This window comes from Chenopodium album, chromosome 5 (genome assembly GCF_948465745.1).
Source record: "Chenopodium album chromosome 5, dcCheAlbu1.1, whole genome shotgun sequence".
Taxonomy (NCBI): domain Eukaryota; kingdom Viridiplantae; phylum Streptophyta; class Magnoliopsida; order Caryophyllales; family Amaranthaceae; genus Chenopodium; species Chenopodium album.
Genome location: NC_137838.1, coordinates 56,767,901 through 56,777,556, shown reverse-complemented (window position 1 = coordinate 56,777,556; position 9,656 = coordinate 56,767,901). Strand labels below are relative to the sequence as shown.

The 9,656-nt window shown below is 34.8% G+C and overlaps 1 long non-coding RNA gene across 1 annotated transcript; it reads left to right on the top strand.

The window, feature by feature from the left end:
* The first annotated feature begins 1,569 nt into the window (after positions 1 to 1,569).
* Positions 1,570 to 8,533, top strand: LOC145630776 (uncharacterized). Its single transcript, XR_014112242.1, has 3 exons — positions 1,570 to 1,597; positions 2,023 to 2,059; positions 8,315 to 8,533. It is a non-coding gene; the product is annotated as an uncharacterized LOC145630776 (long non-coding RNA).
* Positions 8,534 to 9,656: the final 1,123 nt, after the last annotated feature.

Sequence of the window (9,656 nt, the reverse complement as noted above, 5' to 3'; positions counted from 1 at the left end):
AATAAAGTATTAGCACATTATGTTTTTTCACTACTTAAATAAGGGTGTAGCATGTTGTATCACATTTCCGAGAATATTCTACAACGTCAAAGACAAGAGCCTTTGGTAGCGGACAATTAACTCCATGTAAAGTGCAAACACAAGCCAAGAAAAATTAAGGCTAAGCAATAGAGAGATATTCCTCTATCAGTCCATTAACTCCTTGACAAGTGCAAACACAAGCCAAGAAAAATTAAGCCAAAAGGGCTGACCATCCCGCGCGCAACGCGTGCTTTAGCTGCCCAAGTATATATAAATGAACATTTATAATTGCATAATTGAATATTATTACAACAAAGCAAAATAACAAATATTAAAATATGTTCACTACTAGTTAAAATATATATGAGCGTCTTTAAAAGAATGAAAATCATTGAAATTCACATGTACAACATATGTATTCAAATAGAACTACAATGAACCTATAGTTTACTACTAAATATATACATTAAACATAAATGATCATTTACTGTTACACAAGTGATCATTTTTTTTAACTAAGATTACTTTTATACAAAACACCAACCTGATAAAAATAATCAGTTAGCAAAATTATAACAACTATAGATGTTCGTATAAGACACACAAAACTAGAAAGGCAACCATCAAATAATAAGATTACAATCAAAATTACAAAATAAATACAATAACACAAATAAGAATCAAATTAGAAGAATAATACAACCTAAACTATGAATTAACTAATAACAACAATTACAATAGAATATTCATTTATATTCCATTTGATGTTTATTTTCATATTTATAAATATTCATATACGGAGTACTTTATAGTTTATATACTCCACTTAGTCCACTAATTTTTAATAAGTTTATCACAGGAGCCGTTATCATTATCCTCATATTCCTTTAATAATTTAAAAATATAGCTTTAATAAATTTTCGATCATCTATGAAATTAAGTAAATGTTCTATCAAACCAAAATTATAAAATGTTCATTTACAAAGTTATTAAATGTTCATTTACAAAACATTATATGTTCATTTATATGTTTGTCTTTAATTAATTCGTGAACAAATTCATTATTATACAGTACGGTGTTTTCACTGTCTTTTCATGAGCTCTAATCTTCATCATTTTCTCTCTCCTTCTTAATACTCTACAATTAGAGATGGAAATATCCAGTGGATCACCCGCTCACCCGCTCCACCCGTCTTATTGGATGGGTGAAAAACCCGGTTTAAACGGATGATAGGCGGGTGATGGGTTAACGTATGCGGGTGACGGATCAGATTCGGGTGGAAAAATTTCACCCGTCACCCGACCCGTTAACCCAACCCATCACCCGAATATTTAAAAAAAAAAAAATTTTAAAAATTTGCTGAATTTTTATACTGGGCTAGGCCCAACTAAACCAAACTCCTTAGTCCTAATTCTTACTCACGTAATTCCTAAACCCTACCCTAACCTTAAAAAAAAAACACTCGTTCTCGCCGCTCTCTGTTCCTCTCTTTCTCTCAAAGCTCTCTGCCTCTCTCTCCCTCTCTTTCACGGTGGTCGGTGGCCGCAAAAACTGAACGACGGATCCATTTTAAAGGTATTTGATTACTAAACTCTGTCCACTTTTAAGTAATATGTTCATACGAATTTTTTAAGTAATTTGTTGATACGAAACTGAAATGAATTTGTTCATATGTTGTTTGTTCTCTTGTTTAATGCAATTATATATGTTGTTGGTTGTTGTAATTGTTGTTGTTAATTTCCGTATTTTCCTTTGAAATTAATTCGAATATTGCTGCTTGTTTTAGGGTTAATGTTATGAATTTGCTCCATTTTTTTTGTACGAATTTCCTATCCTTTTTGCACGAATTTGCTACCTTTCTTCACGAACTTGTTCCCTTGCTAATTCATGAATTTTGCTGCCTTATTTTTGACGAAATTAATTTGATTATAATGCTTGTTTTTAAGGTATTTTTCACAAATTTGTTGCTTTTTTTTAATTAAATATTGTTGCTAATTTAGGTATGGGAAATGATGTTTTGGACGGAAATGAATCTGGGTATGATTCATCAGTTCCTCCTTCAACACCTTCAACAATTTCTCCTTCCCCCGTTCCAAATATGCACGCTCCCCTACCTCCCCGTCCTCCACCTCGACCACCACTACACCCATCTTCATCAAAGAGAAAGGCTGCTAAACTTAATACATCATTTGGGTTTGGTGAAGACATTGATAGTGAGCCAAGTCACCAAGTTTCAGGCTCTCGCAAAAGCAGGAAACTTACATCTCCTGTGTGGGATCTTTTTAATAAGTTTGACGTTAATGGGGAATCAAAGGCCAAGTGTATCCATTGTGACAAGGTATTATCAGCTAACATCACCAATGGGACTTCTCACCTTAAGGATCATTTGACTCATAGATGCTCCAAAAAGAATCTAAAGGTTGATATTCGCCAAAAGTTGTTGAATGTTAGCCGAAAATCTGATGGATCATGTTCCGTTGATGCAACTAATTTCAACCAAGAATTGTGCAGGAAGGAGTTGGCTAATATGGTCATCATGCATGAGTACCCGTTGGCTATTGTGGATCATGTTGGGTTTAGAAGATTTGTAAGTAGCTTGAATCCAGTTTTCAAGATCATTTCACGTCCTACCTTGAGATCTGATATAATGAAGATGTTTGCAACTCAGAAGGCAGGGGTAAAAAAGGTTTTGGGACATGCGGAGTCTAAAATTGCAATAACAACGGACATGTGGACTGCTTCAAATCAGAAAAAGTCGTACATGGCTGTTACCGCACATTATATAGATCAATTTTGGGTTTTACGCAACAAAACTCTAAGGTATGTCTACTACTTTTTGTTGTCATTTATGTTGCTGTATTTTATGTTTTTATGATGTTTAAGGCTGCTATAAATGGTGTTGATTTATATTTTGTGGTGCTGAATTATATTTTGTGGTGTTGAATTATGTTTTATGGTGCTGAATTTTCTGTATTAATGGTGCTGATTTTTCAGAATATAAATGATGTTCATATTCTTGTGCAATTTTTTTTTCATGAAATAGGTTTGCTTATGTGCCCTGTCCTCACACAAAAGACACACTTGCGCAAGTTCTATTGGATACTTTGAATGTTTATAATATTGCTGAAAAGATTTCATCTGTGGTAGTTGATAATTGTTCTACAAATGATGCTATGATGGAAGTTTTAAAACTAAGACTTAGTGAAGATTCTATGATTTTGAATGGAAAATTTGTGCATATGAGATGTAGTGCACACATTTTGAATTTGATTGTGCAAGATGGGTTAGATGTCATTGGTGGTGGGATTGAAAGAGTGCGAGATTGTGTGGCTTTTTGGTCAGGAACCCCTAAAAGAAGAGAGATTTTTGCAAACAAAGTGAAATCTATGAAAGGTTAAGAAGGTAAACAATTAGTACTTGATTGTAAAACTAGATGGAACTCAACCTTTTTGATGTTGCAATCTGTTTTGCCTTACAAAGATGTTTTTTCAAGTATTAAGCGTCAAAATCCAAGGTTAAAATTCACACTTCCGACCAATCAAGATTGGGAATTTGTTACCATTGTTTGTGAGAAACTTAAAAAATTTCACAAGGTGACTGAATTATTTTCTGGTAGAAAGTATCCAACTTCCAACTTATTTTTTCGTCAAATTTGTGAAATAAAACTTGCATTGAACTCATGGAAGACTAGTGATGTAGGAGTTATTAAGGATATGGATAGAGAAATGATTACTAAGTTTGATAAGTATTGGAGTAATATTAATGAGCTTTTAGCTATTGCTGCCATATTAGATCCTAGGAATAAGTTGGAATGTGTTGAATTTTATTTCAAGGAGATTTATGGACATGAGGCTGAACTTGAGATTCAAAGAGTGAAGAACTTTTTGTATGACCTCTTATATGAGTATCAAGATAAAGTGTACACAAGTGATGCCTATACTTGAGTTGATGGGACTGGAAATAAATCTGTTAATGAAGGTATGGACATTGGTGGAGATGAGGGAGATGATAAGTGGAGTAGAATGAAAAAAACAAAGAAGAGGAGGGTGAATGTGAAATCAGAATTGGACCATTACTTAGAGGAAGATGCGTTGCCGGAAAGTGGTGGATTTGATATCTTAAGGTATTGGAATTAGTGCTGGGCACGTGCCGTGCCGGGCCTGCCGTGGGCCGTGCCTAGGCGGGCCTGGTACAGTGTCGTGCCGGGCCTGGCACGGCCCACGGTGGAGGCGGGCCGTGCCGTGCCGGGCCTGCCTTCAAGCATCCCTGTCCACGGCACGGCACGGCCCACCGTGCCGGTCGTGCCGTGCCGGGCCGCCCGTCGTGCCGGCCACCGTGCCGGCCCACGGTGGAGGCGGGCCGTGCCGGCCCACGGGCCACGGCTTACCCTTTTTTCTTTTTTTTTTTTAAAAAAAAAAATTAAAAAAAACTTTAAAAAAACTTGAATTTTTTTTATGAAAGAAAAAATTGAATTGAATAATTATACAATTTAATATTTGAATATAATAATTATTAAATTTTTTATGGAGTTAAGTTATATTAAATATTGTTTAAATTATATTAATATTTATTGTTCATTCATAATTTACTATATATCATATTATTCATATAACTATATAAGTATTAGACAAAAATTAAATAACAATATAACATATTCCATAAAATTAAAAGTTGAAAAAATTCATTCATAAAAATTTATTAAGTAAAAGATAATATGAAGTACAAGTGTACAACTAACAATAATTGATGAATAACTTATTTTGTTATTTTATTATACGGCTAATGTTAATAGAGTACATAGCCAACATAGGATATACTAACATTTTCACTAATTAATAGAGTACATAGGAAATACTAGAATTTTCGCTAATTAATATTAATTCTCGAGTTGTTGGTAATCTTCAATCAAGGTCTTCATTATCTTCTTCGTCTTCATCTTCGGCTTCATGTTCACTAGCTAATGCGGAGGAGCTAGTTGAACCAGAACGATCGGAACCATCGATGTTGTCGTTGGCCGTAAAAGTACGATCTTGGATGCGTTCTTGGGCATCCATCCAATCCTTCAAGCAAACACACATTTCTAGTGTTTCGGGCTTCAAACTTGTTCTTCTATCATACTATATAATAATTGTAAAAATTGCATATATTTTTCACAATTATCCCAATCGGAGTCTGCTATCATGAATTGTGGATACTTATTATTGTAAAACAATGAAAATGGAACTCTATACGAAAGTGCCTGACTCAACATGTCATAGGTGGAGTTCCACCTAGTTGGACAATCCGTTTTAATTCTAATAGGCTTTATCTTATTTTGCTTAAGATATCGCCTCCATTCCTGATACCTACTGCTAGAAGACATAATAGACAAAACAGCATTTCGAATTTTGGAATAGTATGGACCAATTGCTTCTTGTCCATCCTTAACACACAAGTTTAAAACATGACAAATGCATCTAATATGTAATGCATCTCCATCCATTATGACATTATGCAAGTTTGGTTTAATTAGATTAGCACTAGCTGTCATGGATGTTGCATTATCAAACGTCATGGACATGATTTTGTCCCTAAGACAATATTCATCAAGAGCACTCATAATACAATTAGAAATATTAAAGGCCGTATGGGGGTATTCAAGCAATTTGAAATAAATAATACGTTTTTGCAATAACCATTCACTATCAACCCAATGACAAGTAACACACAAATAATGTAAACCATAACCACCATCCCATGCATCAGAAGTTATAGAAACTCTTGAAGTAAGAGTTTTAAGTTCTTCAATTAATTTCATTTTGTATTCTAAGTAAGTTTTCATGGCAGCTGTTTTAACGGTTTTTCGGGAGATTTTTTTGTGTTGGGGTTGTAGTGCTCGTTTAATGTAATTGTTAAACGGATCACTTTCAGCAAAAAGAAAAGGTTGTTCGGCTTGGACTATCATTCTCCCAAGTTCATCCCTATCTCTCTCATAATTGTAAGTGAAGCCATAAGGATGGAATTGAGAAATTTTTGGTTGAGTTGGGTCAGTACTTGGGGCACCACATTTTTCACTGTGTCGGTTTAGGTGCCCCGTACCGCCTTTGGCTGGAGCCGAATAAATATTACCACAAGTTTTACACTTGGCTTTTTCACCATCTCTACTTAACAAGAAATATTGCCAACATTTACTCTTTCGGTTTTTCAAAAGGGTCATTTCTTCTTCGGTGTACCATTCAATGAATGGGTTATCAGATGGGGGAATAGTATTTTGGACGGATGGGTCACTAGAGCCGGCAGGTTGTGTGTTGCTTGCTTGAGTTGTTTGATAGTTAAATTCAAAAGGCATATCATGTGCGGAGGCATAATAAGGTGGAGATTGGGTGCTTTGCCATGGTTGGAATGTCCCTTGTTGATCTAATCCGGTGGGAAAACCGGTAGAAAACCCGGGGTGGGTGGTGGCCATTGTAGGGATTTGCATAGTAGGGATTTGCATTGTAGGGGGGGGCATAGAAGAGCCTTCCAATGGTCGTTTAGATTTGGCTTTTTTAGAGGAGGATTGGTTCGGGTTTGATGCCATGATTAATTAAGATTATTAACTAATAAATAATAATTAACAACAATATTAACAATTATAACAAATTAACAATTATAAGTTTATAACACTAACAAAGTAACAAATTATAACAATTAACAAGTATAAGTAAGTTTTTTTTCTTAATTATTACTTAATTAGTAAGTTAATAAATTTTCAAAAATAATTATAATAATAGTAGATTATCTAAATCAATGAGATCCCAGGTAGGTTATGGTTAGGATCGACGTTGTCCAGAGCCCAAATCCCGCCTTAGACAGATTTCAACAATCCAAATAACCCACAATTAAAATAGAAATTAGTTTTTATGTAATTAAGTAGTTCCAAGTATACAATAATAATAATAATAATAATAATAATAATAATAATAATAATAATAATAATAATAATAATAATAATAACAACAATAATAATAACAATAACAATAACAAATTAAAATAAAGTTGAGTTAGATCTTACAACGACGCTTCAACGCTTTCCCAAATTTATAATTTCTCGAATTTATAATTTCCCGAAATTATAATTTCCCGAATGTAAATATAACAAAGTATTTTTTTTTTTTTTTGGTAGTAGACTAATAATATTAAAAATGTAAAATTTATAAGAGAATAAGAGATTAAGAAATATTAAGAGATTATAATTTATAAATTATAATATATGAGAATAATGAGATTATGAGAATAAGAGAGTAAGAGAATGAGATGAGAAGTTGAGTTGTGGAAAGAATTGGAAGTTTAGGGTGGTATTTATAGGTGAAAATATAGCCGTTTATAGCCGTTTATGGCCGTTTATGGCCGTTTATGGCCGTTGGAGGGAAAACACAACCAGCCTTATAGCCGTTAGCCCGCGGGCCGTGCCTGCGGGCCGTGCCTGCGGGCCGTGCCTGCGGGCCGTGCCTGCGGGCCGTGCCTGCGGGCCGTGCCTGCGGGCCGTGCCTGCGGGCCGTGCCTGCGGGCTATTGGCCGGGCTCGTGCCGTGCCGGGCTGTTTTTTGGTTTTTTTTAACCGCAGCCCGCACGAGGCACGAGGGGCGTGCCATCGTGCCGGGCCGGGCCTGCCGGCGGGCCGTGCCGTGCCGGGCCATCCTCGTGCCGTGCCCGGGCCGCCCGCGTGCTGACCCGGCCCACGCCCAGCTTTAATTGGAATATAAAGCTAAAATATCCAACGTTGCAAAGGATTGCCAAAGACTTGCTAGCAATTCCAGCATCTACTGTCGCATCAGAGAGTGCATTTAGCATGGGAGGAAGAGTTATTAGCCCTCATCGTTCCCGACTTGCGACTAATACAGTTGAAGCTTTAATGTGCATGCAAAATTGGATACTTGGAGAGTACTCTGGTAAGATTTTTATCATATTACTTTTTATGTTTGTATGTTTGATGTAAGTACTCTGGTAAGGTTTTTATCATACTACTTATTATGTTTGATGTAAGTACCTTGTTATTTATGCAAAAGCTACTGATGTATTGGTTTAGGTACTACTTTGGAGAATTCTCAAGCATGTTCTACTATTCTAGATGATTATGATAAAGTGGATGATGATGGAAGTGGTAGTGGAGGGAGTGAAGTGGTTGACTTAGACTCGGTAATAGTTTATATATATATATATATATATATATTTTTTTTTTGAAAGCACAATCATTTTTATATACTAAGTCTCTAATTTATTCTTTTAGTAACTACTATTCACATTGTCTAATTAATCCTTGTTAATTTGGTAGGGAGATGAAGATGAACATATGATTGTATGAAGATGGACTCCTACAAGATTACAAGGCCATTGTTGCAATGGTGCTACTGTTTTAGTTGTTTAGATGTTTTCAAGACTAAAAAATTTTAGAATTTCATATGTAATATGTAGGCTTACTCCTACTTATTTTATTTTGCTGTACTTTTATGTTAGTGTGAATTAAAGTTTGGATTTGAACTTTTGAAGTTTATGAATTATGAGTTTATTAGTTAACAAAATCATCCGATAATTATGTTGATATTACAATAAAACGATAACGCTCGAAACGCACTAAACTTTAGGTAATTTTTATTCATTTTAAATGCTCTTATTATACATCCGATTATTACCCGAACCATCCGTTTCGCCCGTGGATGATGGATGGACGGATTCGGGTGAAAATAATAGCGGGTGGTGGATGGATCGGGTGGGGTGGATGGATGCGGGTGATGGATGCGGGTGATGGTCCACCCGCCCCGAACCCGAACCCGATCCATTTCCATCTCTATCTACAATCCTCTAAGCTTAACTCTACATCTTTTTCTTTCTCCTTCTCAATTGCTTCCATATTTGACTTCAACCACTGCACAAAGTAAATTAGAAACTTGTAGAACAAGTAGTCGACAGCTTTAATTTCCTCAACAGTAAACTAGCATAATTCTAAATCTTCATCCTACAAAAAAATTAGAAAATTTTGGATCAAATTATATATTTTTACGATTCTTGAATTCTTGTGTTAGTTTTTTGATATGGCTGGCTGTTTGAATAAGCTCGTAGTTTGCTTGTTGAACTAATTGATCATAAGTTACGACAATCAATTTTGAATCAAATCGATATACTAAAATCTCTGCAATTCATATATATATTTAAAACAATGCAGCGATTCTACCGAATTTTATTTTGTGATCAACGGAGAAGTAGAGAACGACACTGAGATTGGCAAAGATGTAGTTCACTAAAGTTAATTAAGAATTTAAGATGGAGATCAAGGTGTCCTATAGTTTGGTGGTGAAACAAATTAAAAACAACAGGATGCAGTGTCGTTTGGAAGGGGTGCAGGGATTTCATCGTACACTAGAGTCTAGGTAAAATTTTGTGAATAAGATTATGACTCATTTTTGGGCCAATGTTGGGTTAGGTGAAAATTAGGCTACTATTATTAAAATATTATTGTCAAACCATGATTAGTAGGTAGGAAGACGATTTTAATTTAAAATAAAGCTTATTCATTTAATAAAGTTCAAATAAATTTTGCATAAAATAAATTATATATTGAAATCAAAATAAAATATTTGTATGAATAATAAAGAAATATATTATAATCTATAAATATG